This window comes from Haliotis rufescens, unplaced genomic scaffold, assembly GCF_023055435.1.
Source record: "Haliotis rufescens isolate VD_foot unplaced genomic scaffold, xgHalRufe1.0.p SCAF_2, whole genome shotgun sequence".
Lineage (NCBI taxonomy): Eukaryota > Metazoa > Mollusca > Gastropoda > Lepetellida > Haliotidae > Haliotis > Haliotis rufescens.
Window position 1 is genome coordinate 17,638,645 of NW_025963890.1, and position 25,857 is coordinate 17,664,501.

The 25,857-nt window shown below is 39.7% G+C and overlaps 2 protein-coding genes across 3 annotated transcripts in view; one reads left to right on the forward strand and one right to left on the reverse strand.

Annotated features, from left to right (window-relative positions):
- LOC124138770 (trafficking protein particle complex subunit 13-like) overlaps positions 1–25,857 on the reverse strand; it is a 190,914-nt gene that overhangs the window by 78,178 nt on the left and 86,879 nt on the right. The gene's annotated exons all lie outside the window — the stretch shown is intronic.
- LOC124138769 (sodium/bile acid cotransporter 5-like) overlaps positions 20,965–25,857 on the forward strand; it is a 64,341-nt gene continuing 59,448 nt past the window's right edge. For both annotated transcript variants that reach the window (XM_048399713.1, XM_046505620.2), the window contains exon 1: positions 20,965–21,338. The gene's annotated coding sequence lies outside the window, so the exon portion shown is untranslated. The remainder of the gene's footprint in view (positions 21,339–25,857) is intronic.

Genomic DNA, 25,857 nt, shown 5'->3' on the forward strand with positions numbered 1-25,857 from the left:
AAGGTATTCCCAGTCCCATCCTAACCGAAGCATGTTGACAACCTTACCATATGAATTATTGATGGAAAGGTAGCTGAGGTACATTAAAGTGAAAGTGGGAATACCTATGTTGCCACTGCTGCTTAAAATTCTCCCTGGTGGGGCAAATGTGTCCTTGGATCTTGACATTTGTATGATGCACCATGAGATGTGTTGCAAGTACCCAGAACAGGGCAATAATCATTGTGAACTCAACCCAGTGATTCAAGATATTCAAGGTATTTCTCCTGACATGAATATTCTACTGTCTGGTACCTGAACAGCATTATACACGGCGCTGTGATATCTGATAAAGAATACAGAGTAGTGATGAAAGAAAGTGTTCTGGGACCCTAAAGATACATAAACAACAATGAAGTGCTTATAAAATATGTATGCTACAATACAAATGTTGGAATTAACGAGCAAATATATTTGCATGGAATAACAGAAAAAAAATTAAGTATCAAGATTTCTCTTAGTCCTTTAGGCAAAGCAGTGGAATTAGTATTACTGGTAATGCACTTATTGTGCTCTGTTAAATGTGAGAGGAATTCAATGTTTAACTTTGGTCTGTCTGTATCATCCATCAGATTTTGACTTAATGATGTATTATTATATGTTGTATTGTATCAACTGTTGTCTCCATCCAGTGGGTGAGTGGGTGAGTGAGTGAGTGAGTGAGTGAGTGAGTGAGTGAGTGAGTGAGTGAGTGGGTGGGTGGGTGGGTGAGTGAGTGAGTGAGTGAGTGAGTGAGTGAGTGAGTGTTGAACGCCACAATCAGCAATATTCCAGCTATATGACGGAGGTCTGAAAACTAATTGAGTCTGGACCAGACAATCCAGTGATTGACATCATGAGCATGGATCCACGCAATTGGGATACGGTGACATGCATCAACCAAGTCAGCGAGCCTGACCATCCCGATCCCGTTAGTCGCCTCTTACGACAGGCATAGTTGCCTTTTATGGCAAGCATGAGTGATTGAGTGAGTGAGTGTGGTTCAACATCAGCCATAATGTTTGTTGTTTTACTCTGCTGTCAGCAGTTTTCCCAGAAAATCAAGTCTGCTGAAAATAATTCTGAGCCTAAAAACACAATGGTTGATAAATAAGCAACATCAAATGCCTTTGGGACACAATGACACACAATCAACCAATTACTGACACTGACCACGCCATTTTCAACAAAAGAATCCTGGGGGTCTTTTCCAACCCAAATCGGGATATCAGCGATAGAAATTGATGCTAGTTTTGGTATATGTTATTATCATAAGGACTAGTGGCTTAAAACAGTTAGTTTCTATCACTTTATAATGCCCAGCCATATCATTACAGGGGACCTAAAAAAAAGCTTCACACATTATTCTCACGTCAGATTCGAACAGGTCAGCCTGCTGAATGAACACTTTAACCACTAGGCTACCCAGGTGCCCGAACACAGCAGGAACCATGTTATCAATGATGAATAAACAGAGGCAGCAGTGTTTCCGGCCACCTCTGGATCACATTAGGAGCGATCATGTCTGGAGCTGGAGTCTCCCTGTGTTGGCCTGGATCAAAGGCTGGCATCTCAGCTAACTCAGGCCTACTTCAAAGTGGGATGAGGTACAAATGGTTCACTCCTGTCATGGGTCTGCTACATCAACACTCGCCAGTCATGCACAGTGGATAACTAGTCACTTGGCTTTCAACTTCCTGACTGCTCCTAACAGGTTTTCTTTGTGACTGGATTTTTTGGATTAATCATCAAAGAAACTATGGAAGCGACTCAGGGATTATTTCAAATGCACATTTAGAGTGCTTGTATTTTCATGGAATTAGATAAGGAAGTGGATGTTCATCTGGTGCTATCCCGAACTTGGAACTAACTCAGAAGTGCAACCCTTTCCTTTCTGAGTTTGAACAGGTCCCTTGCAACATGCTGGTGGTAAGACGCGATTAAATGGAACGCGTGGTCAGACTCGGTGGCTTGGTTGATTGCATGTCATTGAAGCCAAAGGCATGGATCGCTGCTCAAAAAATCAATCACTGGATTGTCTGGTCCAGATTCAATCATTCTCACGCCAAGTCATATACCTAAGCTGGAATTAATTTTGAGTGCAGTGTTAAACAAAAAACAAATTCTGTTCATACAACAAATAAACTGAAGTCCTATAACAATAAACATTAGGTGTACTTTCCTTCCCCTACCCCCACCTCCTTGTTTTCTTGAAGGAAAACCCCAAAAGGCCTTGCCTTATAACAAATGTCACCAACTGACTATTCTTATTCCCTTCTAACAAACAGCCCATTGTCGAGCCCAAGCTAAACAACCCGCATGACGGGTGGGCAAGTAGGGTAGCCCCATCTCTTCCTTCAGGGAACAGCCCATGATCCCAGCTGAACAACCCGCATGACGGGTGGACAAGTAGGGTAGCCCCATCTCTTCCTTCAGGGAACAGCCCATGATCCCAGCTGAACAACCCGCATGACGGGTGGACAAGTAGGGTAGCCCCATCTCTTCCTTCAGGGAACAGCCCATGGTCCCATGGGAGCCCTACCCTCTACACAACACAGGTGACCAGTTCCATATGTCCCCCCCTACAGGAACCAGCCCCTGGCACTCTCTACATGACAGCCCTACACTCTACACAACACAGGTGACCAGTTCCAGCTGTCTTCCCCTACAGGAACCAGCCTCTGGCACTCCCTACATGACAGCCCTACTCTCTACACAACACAGGTGACCAGTGCCAGCCATCTCTTCCTACAGCACCTGGCACTCTCAATGCTACAGCCCAACACTCTACCTAACACAGGTGAGCAATTCCAGCCATCTCTTCCTCCCTCCCTCCAACACCAACTCAGATCGGCAGCATCATCTCAATCAGCAGTCAGGTGTCATGTATTACGGGAGATGATCACATTCCAATTGGCGGTATTCAGTGATGAGTGTAATGGTAACCTCTGAGCCTAGGCTAAACACACCGCTCTCTCAAAGCAAATGCTCTTGATCTGCACCCCAAATTCTCATTAGCCACCACCTTGCTACCTGACAGTGCTCGAGGAGGACTTCAATAAATCATTGAAATAATTTCCCCATAGCTGCCTCACCCTGCCTCCACTAAAGGACCCGAACCAGTCGTCACACAACAATATGTCAGTGTGTTTGAACCCTGCAACTGCGCTGGTCTTGAAAACTGAGTGGGGAAATCTCATGATCTCCCCTGGGTAACCAGTGAAGCTAGATACACATGATGAGTCTTATAATAGTCTGTGTGAGACCACTGGCAGGCTTTATATCCAAGGAAGACATGGTAGGTGCGAGGACTGGCCATAACACTACTTTATGTGTATATATGGAGGAAATCGGCATCAGATGAATGCTTACACTTCACTATATTCTTCTCAAGTAGACTTTCAGGTAGGACGGTGTTTTTAATATTCCTTTTCTCATTTCTGGCTTGAGCATGAACTTTATATGTATGTGACGTTTACTTTAGAGCATAAAAAAATAAGTCTTTACTGAGAATTATGTATTTAATTTATTACATTCATACTGTTTACAGAACATGCAAAGCAACTTATTTCAATGAATATTCAATAGCATAAACATATTTCAGTTATTTATTAACAAGATTTTTGGTTATAACTTCTTTTCTTGTCTCCTTGATTAACTGTTTTACGTAAATGACACGACTATTCAAATGGTGATATGTTATATATACAATTATAAGGACTCGTTGAGGACCTTTTTGCAAATTTCTGTCTTAATAGTCTTCAGTTTAGTGTTAACGGTCTAAAATTTGTGAGAATTTGTGAAGCACAAATTTCACAACTTGTGTCTTTTGTTCTCCCAATACATATTCCATCCCATATCTAATCACAACTTAGTCATTCAGAAGTGAATATAAGATTTTTTGTGACTGGATAATAATAAACTGTCAAGTCATGTTAGCGTAGGGCCTGGTTTGAGACTATATGCATCGCACATGCATGCAAGATGGTGGGATATTCAAGCAGATGGACTTTCTTCATTCCTCGGTTGCAAAAGCACAGCAAATCATAAATGAACATAAGAGTAAAATCTAAAGGAGTGAGTGTAATGTTTCTTTAATTCAGCAATCAGTGATTTGATATTGGAACTGGCAATAAAAGCAGTTGCCAGAAACACGGGTGATATCATGTGTTACAGATCCACTGGGTTCCCAGCTTCACAGTACTGCCAGGGAAGTTGTGAGGGAGAGTTTCACAGAGAGCTAGAACCATGATAAAAGTAATATAAGTCACTGCAAGGATCTTTTGGATAAATATTAATGTTGAAGCACTTACTGTAGATATCTTTAAGTGTTGATGTTGATATTATTGTTTGTTTTTAACAACATCAAGGCCACTGAGAGTCTACACCTGGCAACCAAAATGCAAACTCTCAACAATCAGACCTGTCAACCCTCCCGCATTTTGCGGGAGACTCCCGCAATTTGATGAAATCTCCCAGTCTCCCGCAAGATGGACTATTTCTCCCGCAAAACAGAATTCTTCATTATTTAAAAAATTCGCCTCCATTGTCCTGTGAGTGAAAACAATGAACGGGAAGTTTGCGTCCCGATCTGTCCGGTAGGCTCCCGGATTAGCGACCCTTATCACAGCCACCCGCAGGGGGACCCAGATGGGCCTTTGTTCAGTAATCAGCTGGTAATTAAATTCATATGGTGAACGATTGAACAATGTAAACTGTTAAGAAAACTCGGATAGTCCTAACAGGTGCCTGAAGGGTTGAACTTGAAATGAAAAATCAGCCAAGTATTCATCACTTCATGAAATGAACTGTTGTCTTCATGTTCTTAGCGTGTTTATTCTTCCATAATTTAAGAACGTAGATACATATGGCCGGTCCAGTTATACATGACTTTATTGGTTATCAGATTTTGTCAGAAACTTTGTTAAAACATAAACATACCTCAAAGTTACGTCATTGAACTCTTGGAAATGAAAACAAAATATGTCCTGCAAGCGCCGTCTTCAGAAACAACACTATGCGTGATTGGTTGATTCGGTAGTCGAAATAACAATGAGTTACACGATCAGGCTTCCTCACAGCTAGGATTTCAAAGTCAAAGTTTAAAGTGAAACTTATAAATTTCCTTTTGACTGACATCGTGACTTGTGTGCACAGAAAATATCAAAACAGAACTTTATCAAATTTCGCGAGAATGTATCGTGATTATTTTACACGATTTGATTGGCTAATAGTTTGCTTGCGTCCCAGATCTGCAATCTAATTTGCATACAACAGTACTAGTCAACCAATGAGATTAATACACGTGAAGGTCAGAACGGTCAACAACGACAACGAGACTCATATCATTCATAAATTGTAGTAAAACGTAATAGTACTTCCAAATATGGCATACATTTCTTGGAATGGAATAACGTGAACATTTCTAGGAAATTTAAGAAGCGAAGTAATGGGACTGTCAACAGACTACCGCAGACAGAAAAAAAACCAGTATATCTTATTGAAATTAAGGGTGATGTTGCGTCAGGATAAATGCATTTGATATTTCTTTGGCAAATTTTGTAACCAACATCGCGCCAAATACTCAGAAAACGTGCATCGTAACGAAGCCTGACAACTGGTCGGATTGAACACGTCGTCAACTGGTCAAGCTACCGATTGTGAAATTTCAATATCTGTTTGCGTTTATCTGAGATGATCTTTGAACGAAAGTTATATGGGTAGATTGTGCTGGGTTTATTTTTGGAGGAGGAAAATGCAAACGGAAATTAAGCAAGCTGTACGTATAAGAAACTTATTGATTATTTATTGTTTCAAAATATTTGGTTTTCTTTGTAACATTATTAAAAATAAATTTAAAGTTGGAAATTATCTTATCTTCACTATCTTAAAAATCTCCCCCTTTGGAGGCAAATCTCCCCCATTTTGAAGTCAAATCTCCCACATTGTCATGATGAGGGGTTGACAGGTCTGTCAACAATATGTATTGCAATACGATATAAATGGATTGGTGTGTTGAGAATATACAAAACCCAGTGTACTTCTTAACATCATTAATGAAATAAATTGTCCTGGTACCACTAATCTCAGATGAATAAGTATTGTTACTCACAACAATATGTCTTTTGTTTATGTCAAAGAGCTAAAAAACCCAACAAATAACATCAGCTCTGGTTCACAAAGATGCTGAATTCATTGTGAAAGGTTTGAGGCCATACAGTGTGTCTGACACCCCAGAGGTCACTGAGCTTGTAACTTGTTTGGATCAGAAGTGCAAATGTCCTTCATGGACAACTTTAAATAATCATGGCAATATACTGTAAATCTTGAAATTAACATGAGCATGAATTAAATGCGAAAAATGTGAGTGGTCTTTGTTCGCATTAATTGTTCGAAATTGGCACTTGTCTATAGTCCTTGCCAAACTGCCCAGAAGTTCAGGTACCATAAGGTGTCAAAGGAATAGTAGAATTTTGCCGTTTTTAAGGGTTTTGCTATATGTTATGATTATAAGGACTATTGGACAAAAAATGTTAGTTTCTACAATGTGAATACTGTTGAAGGCAGCCTAAAACCAAACTCAGTCACACACCTGATACTAACTTAGTCACTGATGTACTGCCATAGGACTAAGCGTATATCTTGGTTTACAGATTATTATTATTATTATTTTTATTTTTTATCATTATTTAAAATCCTGGGCCACATTCCACAAAGCTATTGTATTGCTTATGACTGTCTATGTAAGTATATGTTAACGTAAGGGAGTTACGATTGTATTGCTATGACTGTCGTAAGTCTATGTTAAAGTAAGGGAGTTACGATTGTATTGCTATGACTGTCGTAAGTCTTTGTTAAAGTAAGGGAGTTACGATTGTATTGCTATGACTATTGTAAGTCTATGTTAAAGTAAGGGAGTTACGATGGTATTGCTATGACTGTTGTAAGTCTATGTTAAAGTAAGGGAGTTACGATGGTATTGCTATGACTATCGTAAGTCTATGTTAAAGTAAGGGAGTTACGATGGTATTGCTATGACTGTTGTAAGTCTATGTTAAAGTAAGGGAGTTACGATGGTATTGCTATGACTATCATAAGTCTATGTTAAAGTAAGGGAGTTACGATTGTATTGCTATGACTGTCGTAAGTCTATGTTAAAGTAAGGGAGTTACGATTGTATTGCTATGACTGTCGTAAGTCTATGTTAAAGTAAGGGAGTTACGATCGTATTGCTATGACTGTCATAAGTCTATGTTAAAGTAAGGGAGTTACGATGGTATTGCTATGACTATTGTAAGTCTATGTTAAAGTAAGGGAGTTACGATGGTATTGCTATGACTGTTGTAAGTCTATGTTAAAGTAAGGGAGTTACGATTGTATTGCTATGACTGTCGTAAGTCTATGTTAAAGTAAGGGAGTTACGATTGTATTGCTATGACTGTCGTAAGTCTATGTTAAAGTAAAGGAGTGACGATTGTATTGCTATGACTGTCGTAAGTCTATGTTAAAGTAAGGGAGTTACGATCGTATTGCTATGACTGTCGTAAGTCTATGTTAAAGTAAAGGAGTTACAATTGGGGAAAAGGGGAAGGCAGTGGGGGGAAGTGGGATCTGTAAACCAATCATTTAAAATGTTGCTCCTTATTCCTCGCTTTTTAGCAATATTTCAGCAATATCATGGCGGGGGCATGAGAAATCATCTTCACTCATGGTACCCATGTGGGGAATCAAACCAGGGAATCAAACCATGATAGGCAAAAGCCTTAAACAATAGGCTACCCCACCGCCCTCTCACTCTCTCTTAAGGTTTTGGTGTAGGAAGTGTAACATCTTGTAAATTTAACAAGGCATCTTCTTATCTTTAAATTCTGGACTCCATCTCCTTCTCAGACAGACTGTATTCTCTCTGGACAACTATTCAAACCTACACAGAAATTGCTGGTCTAAGTTATAATGCAGACGAGATACCATCATATTCCCTTTTCCATTAAAGACGACCACTGGTCCCAATAGTCTAGACTTGTCATAGACAGAATATTCATTTGGCTTCAGATAAAATATTTCATATACACACACTTATTCCTGCATACAAGGGAAGGGTTGAAGCCCAGTTGTCTACAGCACTGTTATTGCTGCTAGAGTTGTGTTCCTTAGTTTTGCCAGGATCTGCTTTCTGCTCCAATAAGCTGACTTGCAGGACATTTTTTTTTTATTGTTTAACGCCGCACTTAGCAATATTCCAGCTATATGACGGCGGTCTGTCAATAATCAAGTCTGGACCAGACAATACAGTGATTGACATCATGAGCATCGATCCACGCAATTGGGATACGATGACATGCATCAACAAAGTCAGCGAGCTTGACCAAGGATATTAGTGAAATTGAGATACTGTTCCGGGCAGTGTTAAACCCAGCTCACTATTCTTGCATACTTCCATCACCATGACTTTCGTGTGGCCAATTTCCAGAATGACATAAATGGTAAACAGTTTCATCAAGACACCAAATCTCCTCCAAACCTAATCAATTTACTGTCCCAATGTTCCTGGGGAGTCCAAAGTGGATCTTCAGAGTACATGTGCAATCAGCTATCACCAGGGTGGAACTATCTCAAGTTGTATGTACCAGATCACCCAATGACTACAAGGTTGTGCACCTACATCAGACACTGCTCCGAGTACACGCATACACTATATACTCTTCATATTGGTGCACTCGCTGCATTGCTTAGGTAGGGCTGATTAAAAGCTGTTTCTTCATTTAGTTGATCTAATGGGAAGTCATGAAATGTCCGAGTTGGAAGCAGGGAAGTGTGGGAAATCAATGCCAGACTTGCCCGATTTGTTAGTTGATATCAGATGAATTCATTATTTGTAGTGGGAAACGTCACAGAGATATGAAAACTGATTCATAAACGTCAAATCGAAAACTGATTTTGTTATAAAAACAGCATTGTTGGTTAATAATCTGTACAAGTAGACTTTGTCTCAGGACAAGTGATTTTTTTCTGTTCGCAATGATGAACAATCATTATGAAAGTCCCAACACAGAAAGTATTACTTACTTCAGCGAAAGAACTGTGTTAACTTTGTTAACTGAGTGTTAAGTCACCATTACACTATCAAAAATATTAATAAAAAACTTGGTCAAAGTCCATTTTGGCAAAGTATTTGAAAGTCGATACAGTTGAAATCTTTTACTTTAAAGTGTTTGGAATTACTTTGCTGTAATTTAGCCAATCAGAATGCAAGAAACATCTACCCTTTGCCTTTGATGTACGGCCTCACTTTTTCAAGAAGAAACCTGAAAGTTTCCCTCTTCATTCTTAGATACATGTAGTTGGCATAGGCACTGAAAACCTCTCTATCCAACTCTTGGAGAAGAGCATTGTAGGCACTTAGCTGGTGCCTCCTCTGCAGCCCATCCCATAACCATATCTTCCTTAGCCTACCCCGATGCCACCTTCTACACATGACAAAATACAAAATCCATCTAACAGCGAAACAATCATACTTAGCAGCATCCAAATCTTGGCTAGATAATTTCCGCCAGAACTTTGATGGCCAGTCAAAAACTTTGATGAGTGTAAACAGCCCAACTTTAACCAAGTTTTTTTCAACGTTTTTGATACTGTAACAGGGGCTTTAGTTACTTGACATTTTCTGACAACACCAGTATACTAAGTTTAACCTTTCACTACAATGTACCCAGCATACAAAGAAGCATACAACAATGTAACAGCAGGTCCAGTCATTTGAGTTTTGTAATACCCGGTAATCAGGAGGGACTAGTGACATATCCTTGTGGACTACCCCTTTTACCATGCGGTTGACAGTAACTCTGCAGCAAATATTTTTTGCAGCCTCGTGAACACAAAACTTAACTTCTAACCCTGAACAATGTACTGGTATACAAATAACCCTGAACAATGTACCGGTATACAAATAACCCTGAACAATGTACCGATATACAAAAATGTTGCAGTGTACTTCAAAACCGCCCTCACCCTCACATCTGAAAGTTCTGTCAGACAATGCTCACCCACTCAACATACAGCACCATGAGGGTTTTGCTAACAACAATGAATGTGACACATTAACTCAATCTATCCATTTACTGTACAAACAAAGCAGGTAGTTGCTGAATGTATACCACAATTAATATCATTAATTTTTTCCCTTTGGAATAGATGAGGTAATGACAGCTAGCACATCGTCTCTATTTTCCAAACATGAATACCTTGTACTTAATCAGCTGCAATGACGCTGAATTGGAGATAATTTACCTCCTAAACTCAGTGAAAGCATTTCATGCTGGTGTGGTATCGGATGCCCATTACATTATCAAGTCTAGGAGATAATCACGGAAAAAGAGGAAGGTTTATTGAAGAGAGAAAGAAGGCAGCCCCATCTGACAGGAGGACATTATTTACACCAAATCACCCTGCGTTTTCTGACAGATATTCAAGGCAAGCTTCTCTTTAAGAAAAAAAATATTTTTGAGGAAAAGATTAAAAGCAATGAGGGAAAATATGTGTAAATCATTCAAGGGAGACATTGCTAACTTGTTTCATTATGTTTTGATTTGAAGAAACAGTTGTTCAACCTGCAGTTTAGCAAACCATAAAAATTCTCCTCTTTGAACCTGAATTGTTCTGTCTACTTTTGTAAGCAGGAACAGGGCCTGTGTAATCACTGCTTTAATGTAACTAGAAACAGGGCAAGTCTGTCTCCCAGACCCTAGAGAATATATTAGAAAAGGAGTCCAAATCAAGTCTAGAATGATTGGGCAAGTCTAGTCCAGGAATTAAGTATTGCTCTGGGCTACATTTTTATTCTATTATTATTATTTTGTAGATATTTTTGAATAAGGTAACTTTAATTCAGGGACTCAATGTTATTCTAAATCCGGGCCTTTGTGTTTATGTGAAGTGTTTGAGTGGGTAAGTGAGTGAGTGAATGTAAAAGCTGCAGTTATTCCAGCTGTATAATGACAGTCTGTAAATAACTGACTTTGGGTCGGACAATTCAGTGATTGATAGTATGAGCAACAATCCACACCATCAGCGTACAATGACACGCAATCAGCCAAGTTACCAAGTCTGACTACCCGATCTATTTGGTTGATTCTTAGACCAACATAGATTACTGGGGGCCTATTTTAACCCCAAATCCCAAGACTATCCAATGACTGATATTATGAACAGTGATCCATAGTGTCGGGGCACAATGACACTACATCAACCAAGTCACCAAGCCATACTACCAAATCTGTTAGTCACCTCTTACGACCAACACAGATTGCTGGGGTCTGACCAAGTGTAACCCCACTGTGCTTGCAGTGTAGGGAACCTGTGATGAGAGAGTGAATCCAAGTTTCATGCCACATGATCTGTATGGATATATCACTGAAACAGGTGCTGTGATCATGCTGGGTCCAGGCAAACCAGCTCCTAGTGCCAGCATGATCTACACTGTCTGAGGCACTGGCTACAGTGGTCGCTCATCATGTCTGGATGCAATGTGTCAAGCCATTCCTGGTGGCACCAGGTATGATGTTGCTGAAATATTGGTTAAAATGTGGTGTGAAGTGCTCTCATTGTCTGGGTACAATGACATGTGTTACAAAGTTGTGAATAACATTCACTCTCTCAGTAAAATACCCACCCACCTACTCTCTCACTCATTCACACACACATAATCACTACCACACTCACCCGTACACCTTCGGCCCTCACACACTCACACACTCCCACACCCACACCCACACCCACACCCACACTCCACACTCAAATGGTACAATGAGAAGTTACCGAGCAGATCCGGGGTAGAATAGGTCTTTAGCAACCATGATGCTTGCAGTAAAAGGTGACTATGTTTGTTGTAAGAGTCGACCAACGGGATCAGGTGGTCAGGCCCACTGACTTGGTTGATGCCTGTCATCGTATCCCATTTGCGTGGATCGATGCTCATGACATCAATCACTGGACTGTCTGGTTATTTACAGACTGCCATCATATAGCTGGATTATTGCTGAATGCTGCGTTAAACAACAAACAAACAATGAGACGAATTAGAAAGTTGCAAATAACACTCACTCATTCAACCACCCATTCTCTCACTCAATCACTCACTCACCCATGCACCTTCTCTCCCTCACACACTCCACACGGTCATTGTACAGTGACATGTTTTACAGGTGCAAGATCAGATTTGCTGTTAGATATTTTTTATCTCAGCACCTTTGAAGAGCATAAACCATCAGCACGTTGACCATGGATATGAGCCAAACATGTGACAGGTGTTGATAAATAAAAGCCACAAAACCCTATCCATAATCACAGGAAATCTCTGCAACTAAAAGCATGAATAATTCTCTTAGCAGCTCAAGGCATGAATAATTCATGATCAATGATAAAGAGTTGGGTCCAGTGAACAGAAAGGGAACTGATTCTGTTGAGGTGTGTATCATGGCTTACATCTCTAATGACCTCATCCAAGGTTTCCAAGCAATTATCTTCACTATATAATCAGGTGGACTGACTCCCTCTTCAGGATCTGTTTATTCAGTTATGTAAATACACTTGCTGAAATTTGAAACATGTTTATGCTTCTCTCTCTATTAGTTAAACGTAAGTTTCTCTGCACACATTAGTCATAATTCAAAATTAACATATCGTTTTTAGTTTCAACAAAATCAGTAAATGTACTATCGTGTTGCTGGCATTCTGGCTAATCACTTTATTGTCTGGTTTGTTTACATGCCACCTTTGCTTGGTTGGAGTACTACTGTGCGGTGTCAGGCAACAAACACATACTTTTTATGCAAATTGTGAGAGTGACGGGTGCTACCGGTGGCGAACACCTGGTGTCACCACTGATCTTCAGTGAACCATTCCTATATTTTCACTGCTAGTTTGCCTTTTACACCTTATAGAAGCTGTTTCACCAGATAGTCAAGAGTGGGTATTTTCTGGATTTGATGTTTTATATTATAAAGAACTCAATCCACTGTCCTTAGAAATAACAAAACTTTATAAATGTAAATAATTCTTCATGACAAAAATTTCACATACTGGTAGATATCTTAAATATTTTTTCTGTGATTTTAAAAAAAATCATAGGTTGTGTAAAATAAAATAAAATATACTTTTTTTAATAACTTGGGGTTAATTTGTTCATGTATGGTTCTACTTCAATCTTTTTTTTAACAGAACAGAAATTAGATTTGATTAAAAGTCAAACAAACAACATTCTCAAAATTTATCTAACACTTTGAATATTTGGAGTCAGCAGATCAGTTAACCAAGTCATTTATTATCATTTATTTAATCAAAGAAAAAGAAGAGAAATTGCACTTCAATTAAACATTATTTTTTTCAGGAACCTCTGTATACATGTTTTGTCTTTCCAGATATAAAAAAATATGCAGTGTTTCAAATTTCTTTTAACAAGCCCAAGGGATTTTGCATCTCCTTAGGTAACTGTTTAGACATTTCTAAATGATCAATGTCTCCTTGGCCAGCTTCTGTACACACAAACATTGCTCAGGTATTACTCTTTACTTTAACATAAACACTTGGCCTGTAAGTGTCATTATTTGTCTCAGATAGATAAACTCCACCAAATTTACCCATCATTCTGAAGTAAACAAGTGAGAAAAAAGCCTGATTGTTTGTTTAAGAACAATTCCTATTTTGTATCTTCAGAGTTGTTGCCATGGCAATTGAAAGAAGATTGTAAACAAATGATATAACATGCACATTGTATTGTTCCTGGAGTTCAGACATATGCGCTGATCACATGGATTTAGGTCCGTTTCTCTCAAAACTTAAAAATAGTGTTTGATGTTTAAGTTGGATCCAAATGTGCGTGTCAAGTCTTGACCTTACTGTATACTATGTGGGGCTGATGGTGATGGAGTCGTTGTTGGCACACCTTATACTACTATGTACCTGGGTACTTCTGAGTATACTAACTCCACGCACTTAAATGACCCCGGCAATATCCTGTTGTGAGACTTTTACGACATTACCGGTTCCGTTCAACACATTGGTATAAGACTTGTTCATGGCTTTGAGACTCTGTGGGTACTTTTACTGGTGATGTATCTGTGTTGATAATGGTAGCTAGAGAAACAATGATACATGTCAGTTATTTGACATAAACTCATAACAGTATTACCCAATTCGACGTAATAAGCGCCCCGCTCTAATAAGCCCCCACGGCGATATTTGCTAATATACTGGGTAGTGAACAATCCGAATAAGCACCCCTTCCTATTGATTAATGTACACAAGACTTATTTATTCGCATATAATACGCACTCGTGCGTTATATGCACCCTTAATTATGGGCAGTTAAATTCTGGAAAAAATATATCTGTCGTACATCAACATTTCAGGCTGTCAGCATAAACCACAAAATTTATCTTTCAACTCAACTTTTTTTCTCACCAAAATAATATTCTAATTTTGAGAGCACCCTGGGTGCTTATTATGTCGAATATGGTATGTTCCAAGGTCATAAAAGGGTGCATTTTGTAGGTAAATGACTAAAAAATGAAATATACAAAGGAAATGTTTACATACATCAATATTTCTTTTTTAAATGTTGAAACTGCGTACCAAATACGATTTTATTTGTGTCCCGTGTACCACAATGCTGAGTCTCAAATTCCCTCCAATTAGACACTGAATCCCGAGTACCAAAAGGGGGTTGGCAGCCTCAAGATTTCCTTGGGCGTCAAGACTATTTCAATGGTAGATATATTTGAATCTACCTTTTATCCTGTTTTTGTGTTGTTAGGATGCTCATGTCATAGACTAGAGTTATCACCCAGCAGTGAATGGGTACCCGGTAGGATGACTGTAAACCTTCTTGCGCCTGATAGGCAGCTTGGGTTGTATACTCCCCAGGGAGCTGAGAATGAAAATCAAGTGTACACAGATCCATTGACAGGGGTAAGAATAATGTAGCACCATGAACATTCGCTTGATAATGGAATTGTGGCACATTATAAATCGACTGTAAGTAAGTGTCACTATTTTTTCAGTAAAAAATGTTGTGATCAGAATTAATATTATTGACATAGATGTATGTATATATGTTTTATAGCATATAGACAAGGGCATGAGTACGTCACTTCATCTATCCTTAAAGTCATTCGCGCTAAAACTAATCAAATAATAACACACTTCTATATACTGTGTTGATTGATCTATTCATGACTTCTGAGTCACTGTAACCACACACTGAGCTCAAAATGCCGAAAAGGCTAAACCAATTTCTCCTGCTAATTCAGCTAACAAGTTCACAGAGGACATAGAATCTATTTCTCCTCCTTCCAATGAAGAACTTGAACCACGAGCCCTGGAAATCATCCAGAAGAAACAACTGTAATGTAGTCTAAAAGGGTTGACCTGTCGGTCTAGTCTCTGAATTACACGTCATATAATCTTTGTTAAATGGCTATGAAATGCCCAAAAGACCCCAAGTCTCCCTGGAGGTATGGAAAAAATTAACCCAAAAGGTCATATGCATAGAAAGTCGGCAACAGTGCACAAGGAGGATGAATACCGCGACAGGTAAGTGGCATGCACAGCAATCTGACCAGCAAGATGTGACAGCTCAGAAATTACTTCTGGATGTGGAATATTCAGTATTGGCGTTGAGGATCCTCATGTGAGGAAACCCCATTTTAATATTCTCAGGAGCATTCGGAAAATTATCAAAAGAGAAATGTGATTAGCTTCACGACAACCTTTCTCACAGGTGGGCCAGTCGGAGGTCCTCTAAAGAGCACTAGATGAACGTGATCTGGGTCTGTTTTTCTTGGCATAGGAATTCCCATTGTGACGATGGTAATATTGGTAAGCTATACATCACCCTCATATCAGGCCAGTAATCCCCCATTCTGGGATCTGGGGCTATTGGAGGCTTGTTTTCCTTATCAGATTTAGAATACTGGGATGAACAATTATCTCTCATCAAGAAATAAAAGCATTTCTGACTAAGTTTTGACCTCTCATTATGATCACATGTATCTTTTATAAATAGAAATATCACACAAGTTTTGAAAATTTATAAAAGCAACAGTACACTTGGGAGATGTGGAAGGTGGAAGGGAGTGCTCCCAGCTTTAATTGCTGTTTCAATAAAACACTGCAGGTAGAATAAACCATAAGGGCGCACCCCTGGGTGGTTTATTCTCCCTGCAGTGTCTGTCCCACATATTCTCAATTTGCATGTCAATTATCTGTACCTTTTTTCCCAATAATGATTGTCATATCTCTCCCACTTTTGGATGCGATCATGTGGCCATTGCGTTTATTTCTGTTGCCCAGCCACATCTACAGGGAACACACTCAATAGACACCTTCCTTTAAAAAAACAACGTCATCCAATTTACGAAGTTATCAACACATGTTCAAATCTCCAGGAATGACGTCACGATAGAGCAATGTTTTATCTGAAATATACCACGCTTTGTCCTTCATTGTTCTTTGTGATTTATCGCGTAGCTATCTTATATATTCAAATAAAAAGTGACAAAACCCTTTCCATAATGAAAAGAAATCTCTGCCAATAGCAGAATTCATTGTATGACTACCCTATACACTATACTCAAGAAAATACGGTACATCATAAGCATGTGCTCATGAAAAACTTTCCAGTACCGGTAGTGATGATACCAGGTGTTCACAAAGAAAATGACTGTATCTTGCTCCACCAGTGGCACCCATCACAAACACATGCACAGTCAAGTCAAATCTTCACCAGAAAAAAACACAGTAACATATCTCACAAGTCAAAAGAGGGAATTGCATGGGACACTATTTTTGCCACTGTTGCTTTCAAATTTGGAACTGTACTCCACATACCTAGCACAAGACCTTTTGAGGCATGGAATGTTGTGACCTCATCAAACAACAATGATGCTCTCTGAAATCTTCAAAGAAAGAGCATGCTCAATTGTACCTCAAAAGTTGTGACATTAGGTCACTAGATGCCATAAGGTGTATAAGAAGTTGGCTTGGATGGGTTCTGATATTGATTACCCATTCAACCCTAACAACTGTATTGACATTTTCATCAAATCGATCACAGTTATTACTTTTACTCTATTTCATTAAAATGTCAAAACATCAAACCATTGCAATTTATTTTTTAAAAATTGCCGGAATTGAATTTAAAGAAAACAATACATTTTAATCAAGAAAAAAAATTAACAATGAAATTAATTAAATACAAAATACAAATATAAAAATTTAAAAATGTCATTTTTTCAATTTTCTAGTCAGCAGATCTTGCATGGCAATAAAACAAAATTTCTTACGATTCATATTACAAGTTATCTTTCTGTGAACATTTGTTCAATAATTCATAAGTACTCGAATTGTTTGAACTTGTCGAACACATAGCTTAAGAAAACTTGTTCTCAAGAATAACAGTGAATGTTCAAATATCCCTGAAGCTGGTACCTGCATGACGACACTATATTCAGAGTGGCAAAGCACTTGACTCTTTCATGACTCCATCAATACAAGACGGGTAATGATGTAACGTTCACATGGTCAGTGCAGATGTAATTACTTTGGAAGTGTACTTCTGTAATCACGATAATCCAATAAAACATGGCTCTCTCAGTCAATACAGCTGGAAGTATCAGCTGTTTCAACATTGGTGGTTGGTCGATAAATAATTGACGATGCAACATGATTGAAGAATGTGACCTTCACACTTAAGGGAATGAAATCAAAATCAAATTTGTTCCATGAAAACTTATTTGTGACTGTTTGATGTACATTTCCTGCGTGAAGTTTTATCTTATCTGTTAAATCTAATTAAGCATATAGTCCTAATTCCTCGAATTACATTCTTTGAGCAATATTGTTACAGATTTCACCAAATACAGATCATGGAATTATTTGGTTGAATAAATACTTGAAGTCAGTCCATCCCTGTTGTGAGTTGGGTTTAACACCTCTTTAAACAGTGTTTCAGTTTTATCACAGCCTGCTTGGCCTTTTGTTTGATGTGGGAGGCAAGCCAGAAGTGATGCAGGTCTTGAACATTTTGAGAAATCATGGTGCAAGGGTATGCATTCAGCAATATTCCAGCTATATGATGGCGGTCTGTAAATAGTCTGGATCAGACAATCCAGTGATTGACATAATGAACATCGATCTAAGCAATTGGGATTCGATGACATGCATCAACCAAGTCAGACCACCCCATCCCTGGTCCACTAATTGGCACTGACATCTGGTCCATAAACTGGCACCAATGGTCTGGTCCACAAACTGACATCAATGGTCTGGTCCACTAACTGGTACTGACGTCTGGTCCACTAACTGGCACAAATCGTCTGGTCCACTAACTGGCACCAATGGTCTGGTCCACTAACTGCCACCAATGGTCTGGTCCACTAACTGGCACCAATGGTCTGGTCCACTAACTGGCACCAATGGTCTGGTCCACTAACTGGGACTGACATCTGGTCCACTAACTGGCACAAACATCTGTCCAGTAACTGGCACTGACGTCTGGTCCACTAACTGGCACAGACATCTGGTCCACTACCTGGCACTGATGTCTGGTCCATTCACTGGCACCAATGGTCTGGTCCACTAACTGGCACCAATGGTCTGGTCCACTAACTGGGACTGACATCTGGTACACTACCTGGCACTGACGTCTGGTCAACTAACTGGCAGTGTTGTCTGATCCACTAACTGGCACCAATGGTCTGGTCAACTAACTGGCACCAATGGTCTGGTCCACTAACTGCCACCAATGGTCTGGTCCACTAACTGGCACTGATGTCTCATCCACTAGGTGGCAGTGACGTCTGATTGACTAACTGGCACTGACGTCAGGTCAACTTACTGGCACTAACGTCTGTCGACTAGGTGGCACTGACGTCTGGTCAACTAACTGGCAGTGATATCTGATCGACTAGGTGGCACTGACGTCAGGTCCACTAACTTGCGCCAATTGTCTGGTCCACTTATTTGCACAAATGGTCTGGTCCACTAATTTGCACAAATGGTCTGGTCCACTAACTGGCACCAACGGTCTGGTCCACTAACTGGCACTGACAGCTGATCCACTAACTGGCACTGATGTCTGGTCCACTAACTGGCACTGACGTTTGGTCAACTAACTGGCAGTGATGTCTGATCCACTAGGTGGCACTGACGTCAGGTCCACAACTGGCACCAAAGGTCTGGTCCTCTAACTGGCAGTGATGTTTGGTCCACTAACTGGCACTGACATCTGATCCACTAGGTGGCACTGACATCTGATTAACTAACTGGCACCAACGGTCTGGTCCACTAACTGGCATTGATGTCTGGTCCACTAACTGGCATTGACGTCTGGTCCACTAACTGGCACCAATGGTCTGGTCCTCTTAACTGGCACTGACGTCTGGTCCTCTAACTGGCACTGACGTCTGGTTGACTAACTAGAAGGTCTAATCCAGTAGGTGGCACAGACGGTCTCATCCAACTAGGTGACACTGACCATGCCATTGGATATAATAACAATCAAACAACAAAATCACCGAGTCTGATCATCTGATCCATTTAGTCACCTCTTACAGCCAGCAGAGGTTGCTGGGGATGAATTCAAACTAGTATAATCCCCATGTGGATATTTTATAAATGATTACATCAATGCCACATGTGATGCCAGATCTATAAATCATACATGTATTTGTTTAAAATTGTCCTATTCATTACCATGATGAAGTTCACAAACAAGATGCATAACAGTGACTGGGTTAGTAAATGGGTAAAAAGCCATGGTAGGATAAAGTGAACAATTTGAAACAAACTAACACCTCTCTTTACTTCTAACACAGACACATTAACAGATTACCAAACCGTCAGCTGTATGTGTGTAAATATTTAATGAAGCTAAAAGCTGTACAGGAATACACACACTGTAAAACATACCTATTAGTTTCTGTCAATAACAGAAAGCTGGGAAGTATGTTAAATTACCATTATTCAGTTCATGGTTAACAACATTCAGAGACACTTGATTGAGGCTTCAACACCATCGCCACTAATCTTGTCAATTCCAAGATATGAGTCTGGCAGAAAGAGGTAATGCTTCTATATTATCACTGATTTCTGCTGTTCAAATAAGGCTGTTGTTTTTCAGCATGTCTGAGAGTGGGACAAGTGATGACACAACACTGTCACCAAGGGGTCTGTAAGGTTACAGCTGGTTTCTGTCGCTTTGTTGACATCAATGACTGATAGAGTAAATTATTATGTTGTAATGATGGCCAAATCACATGTGACTTGAGGTCAATGTTTGAATGTTTCTTTGACACCAGATTTATTTACATTTTGAAATGTGTAGAAAATTCACAAAGTAAATTCCAGATGCATTTTTGACAGGTCTTAATTTTCTCAAGAATCTAGTGATTTCCTTTATAATATTGATTATCAAGACATGACAATATGTAACACACTGCCGCCATTGAATGTCCATGGCAACATTGTCCAGCTGTTGACCAATGCTTGGATATCATCACTGACTTTAACAACCGGAACATTTGTTTCCAATCATTCCACCTAATTCACTTTTATCCTGATTGAGAAATTGGCCTTGTTGAGGTTGTCATGCACACATGCCATCTCCATGGTGTTCATTCAAGCGTTGCTTACACAACCATTAGCATGACAATACAAGATTAGCATCCGTCTCTTAGCAATGTCTACTACACATCCCTGCAGCACTCAGTGACACTGATGAAAACCTATAAGATCTGCACCAAACATCTGCATATAGATCCTGAGGGCAAATACAATAGTTTGTTTATGAACAACAGAATCACCATGAGTGACATTCAAGGAAGTGTTAATTGATGTAATAATGACCTTCAATGACATAAAACTGTAATCAATAATTGATAGCTGTGACAAATATTTTCATATACGTGGGTGATGATGTGCAGGACCTGATATAAGTCGGAACATAGGATTTCATCCTGCAGTAAGCAAAGTGACCATGTTGGGTATTTGCTAATCCTTCAGTGCCCCCTGATGGTGATATCAGGAATCAATACCATTAATCAATGTTGTTCTCCAAGGTGTGTTTAGACTTGCAGCACTTCCCATGCTCTGGGATACACAATGTAACATACAGAAGCTGGGTCTCCATGGATTAAGAAGGAGTAGTTATTATTCTCAATTATCAAACTTCTATAACCGGTGACAGAATCAATGCACGACTGGTTGACGAGGTCCTCACAACCATCATCAAAGTGGGGACTTTGCGTTAGCGAGACGAGAGACAGGTAGGACTTTTCTTGACTTTTAATTCCAATTGATTGCCGTCATACATGATTGACTCGTCTCCTTTGAGAAAACAGGAGCTGCGATCATCGTCGCAAACTTCGTTAATAGTTCATTAGGTGGGTGAGTCTTCACTTTCTCTGCAGACATATTGTTTCATAAAATGCATGAACGGTCATACTTCCCTGTGTGAATGTGCAGTGGTACATGCATTGGTGAATACGCAAAGTGAGTTTTACTCGTTATCTGTCCCGGACAAGCTCAGACAATGTTGACAGGCTGCCATTCCTTGGGGAATTTTTCATTCCTAACTGGGCTGGTTTGGTTTGAGAACCATGCTTACTCTCAGGTGACTGTTGATTTGTATTCTTGACCAGGACTACCTACATCAGCCAGACAAGTAAGTACATGTTTTTCGCCCAGGAGCAGCCTGATTGGTCAAGAGCTGTCAGATATTTCAGTGTGCTATACATAGATTTTATTTATCTAAATAAATTTCTCATGTTGAACTTCACACAATGAATTAGCTTCATTACGAAGAGTCTTTAATTTAGCAAGTGTGACTAGGTGTACCATACTAATTTTACAGAACTTGTGTCAAAATCCATGTCTATTCTTTGCTCTTGAACAAAAAACTACCAAAATTATGACGCTTGTTAAACAAGACTCATCAGAAGATGACAAATCCCTGCAGCCCCACAAATTCGAAAAAACAAATCGTCTGACTGTAGCTTTAAGTCCAACTTGATGAGAGAATTTCTATCTAATCGGGAAAAGAGAGAAAAGAAAGATGAAAAGAAAAATCAGTATTCCGCACATGAAGAATTTTTGGGGACATTTCATTTTATTGTTAAAATAACAGCCACCACCCCTATCCCCAGCATATCAATGGTTGGTCCCTGATAACAGTGGGATTCCTATAGATTGAAGGATTGACAGACATGGAATTGGCCCGTACTGTTAATTTCAGACCTCTATTGTAAGTTGGCAGGACACAACAAAGTGGAAGATACAGTTTGCCACAACTAATTGTATCAAGTCCACAACTCAGAGAAGATTGTGACAGTCAGTCTGGCCAAGTGTTCTCAGATGGAATAATGGCTTTGGGGACCAGGAAACACTGTGATCAAATGACAAACTGATATAAATGCTGCTGATGTTTCTTTTCTTATTATGTGTGTGCATGACGGCATGCACCATATCATCTTGAGTATAGGCCATATTTTCCCCTACAGCTGGACTTGTGCTTGTAATCTAATTATATTAATTTTAGTCAAAATTTCATTCCATGTTGTTTGTATGAATTTCAGCGAAATCGTGTGTGAACTGATCAACTGATCGCTCCATCTCATTTTCTTATTCACTAACTTTGTTCTCACCTGTTTCTTCACCTGAAGGGATTTGATGTAGATTATTACAGCACATTATAATCCAAAAAGAATTTTTGTCCCATACTACTGCATCCCCTAGAGAAGGGAGCTCAATATGCTTGGGCGCATACTGTACTATAAAATACTGTATGTGTGGGTGTGTGAGATTCAAATCACTGAGCCTGACCACTCAATCCATCTATTTGCATATTACAACCAGTTTAGCTTGCAAAGAGAGAGTGAGTGAGTATGGTTTTACGCCACCTTTAGCAATATTCCAGTAAATCACGTCGGGGGACACCAGAAATGGGCCTCACACATTATACCCATGTTGGGATTCGAACCCTGGTCTTCGGCTTGATGAGTGAACGCTTTAACCACTAGGCTATCCGACCGCCCCAGCTTGCTAAGAACCAATTCTAACCCAGAATCCTCACAAGTTCCCTGTTAAGTTGCCTCTACGACTAACAATGGGGTGCTGGGGACACCTACCCGGGGTCCCCATGGGGTCAGTAAGTCAATGAATTGGGAGATACACTGGTAACTAATGGGGTAACTTTTTTTTATATCGCAGGTTGTGGTTCTGTGCTGTTTGGTAGAGGTTGTTGTGGTTTAATGTAGGTTGTGGGGTTGGGGGGTTGTAATGGCTGACAGTGGGGTTAGATGAAGGCTGCTGGCAGTTCAGCAAATGATGTGGAGATCATTTGTACAAGTACTGTGCTGACAAATGTTCCTAGTCAGGGCAAATCTGGAATTCAAACCCAGCACATCCTGGCCTACCTAAGGGAGGGAACATGGGGCCACTGCACCACATAGTAATGGTGAAAGACAATAGTGTGAAATGTAAATGTAAACATTTATTTGAACATAGATATCTTCAATATATAGAAATAAGATCAGATTGTTTGGGAGATAATTCTTCTAATTTTCAGTTACAGTATCAGATATCAGTAAATCAGATTTCTTGTTGTGACCAAGAAAGGGTAACACAAATCTTAGCATTCCAATGAAAATATTGTTTGCTGAACAGTGGCATTTAACGATTTGTTTACAATGCTTCAGGACATTATTAACAATAACAACACATCTATCATTATTACTTGTTTAAACCATCACCTGTCAATCATGATTACACATCGGCAATTGACACCCTCCTAACTCCTACCCAGTCAGTCATTGTCAATCACAAGGTTTGTTCTTCAAAGAAACATCCTCTGTGTAGAACATGGATGAATAGACTCTCTAATAATGATCGATGGTATTGCAAGTTCTCCAAGCTTGAAAGCATAATTACGCATATTACCTGCGGAAATTAATAATGTTTGAGAATGAGGTCGGCCTGGCATTAAGCCTTTGGAAAGTCAATTCAAATTGGGTGGTAAATTTCACTCCTGGAGATCAATGAGATCAATACTTGACAATGCCTCTCCATCGATCACTTCTGTTTTTATGCAGTTGTGTTGAACAGTGGTTATTTATTTAACATCCTTTGTTATGAGAGAATGTTGAATTAGATGGTACTAATAACAGATAGAAATATGTCTGAATAAATTATTTCTTTTAAAAAATAAAAATAAAAACAAAAATTAAAATAAAAAGGGGACAAAGTCATCGATATCCCCTGCAATGATAAATACTTGTCAGGAATGTCTCCCAAAGATTATTTTTTTTAAATCACAAACTATCAAAAGGAACCAGTTCACCACTAGATGTATTTATGTGCTAAGCTATGTGAAGAAAGATTTACAGTTTTCAAGATTTGTTCGGAAAGAAGCACTACCCCCATTTTCAGTCTAAGCCAAAGTAAGGAAAAAATGATTTCTGTCGAAAATCCAAAACTATCAAAAGGCATCATCAGTTCACCACTAGACCTATCTATGTGCCAAGTTTAAAGAAGAAATATAGTATGGTTTTCAAAATTTGCTCCAGAAATGACATCTTGCACGGACGGATAGTGTCCAGTTTAATATCCCCTTAAAAACGTATTGCGGGGAATGACTAAAAAAAAAACCCACTGTAATATTTTCATTGAGATCAAATGTTCCATGATTATTTTCTAAAATATATGTTATCATGAATGAAAACACACAATATATATTTGAAACATGAACCATCAATATGAAATTTATCACAAATATACTAGCCACATTAAGAAACTGTGCACGGAGAAAATATAGATATAAGGGCACACCGTCCATATATGAAATATAGGTTTGAACACAGCAATTATTGGAGACATTCAAACGCTCATGCACGTGCCATGCGATATGACGTCATTGATGGGGGCCTATGGACGTGCAATGTGTTACTGCACGTGCATCCTGTGCAGCTGTACACAGCATGTGCAACTCAAAATTCGCTGTCACTTTGGAAAGCATGATCTGTGGTCATTAAAAAATTCAAAAATTCTCAGGCGCAGACACAAGCATATCACAAGCAAATCATGCCAAGATTGACAGCTGCACAGCGTCATGAAGCCATTGGAATGATCCGAGCAGGAATGAGGCAACAACAGGTGGCAACACATTTCCAATGCCATCGTAACACGATATCGGCATTGGTGAGGCGTTATCAGAACACAAATGACGTTGCCGACCACCCACGTTCAGGACGTCCCCGAGTAACGATGCAAAGACAGGACAGATGGATTCGAGTTACACATCTCCGACACAGGTTCCAAACGGCAGTAACGACGTCCCAGACAATTCCTGGACTGCGCCGTATCCATCCCAACACTGTCAGGAATCGTTTACGTCAGTACGGGATTCGACCACGACGCCCTGCCATACGTCCCATCCTGACACACCGTCATCGAGTCAACCATCTAAGATGGTGTCGAAATCATTTTCGCCAACCTCCTATATGGTGGAGAAATGTTGTCTTTACAGATGAATCGAGGTTCAACATTTCCCACAGTGACGGGCGCCAACGTGTCTACCGGCGTTTGGGAGAGGAATCGTTTTGGAGGTGGCTCTGTGATGATTTGGGGTGGGATAACAGCACGGCACCGAACCCCTTTGGTGGTTGTTCAGGGCAATCTCACCGGTGTTGGCTACAGAGATCAGATTCTGATGCCTGTGGTCATTCCTTTCCTGCAACGTCATGGCCCGGGATTGACATTTCAACAGGACAACGCTCGTCCTCACACGGC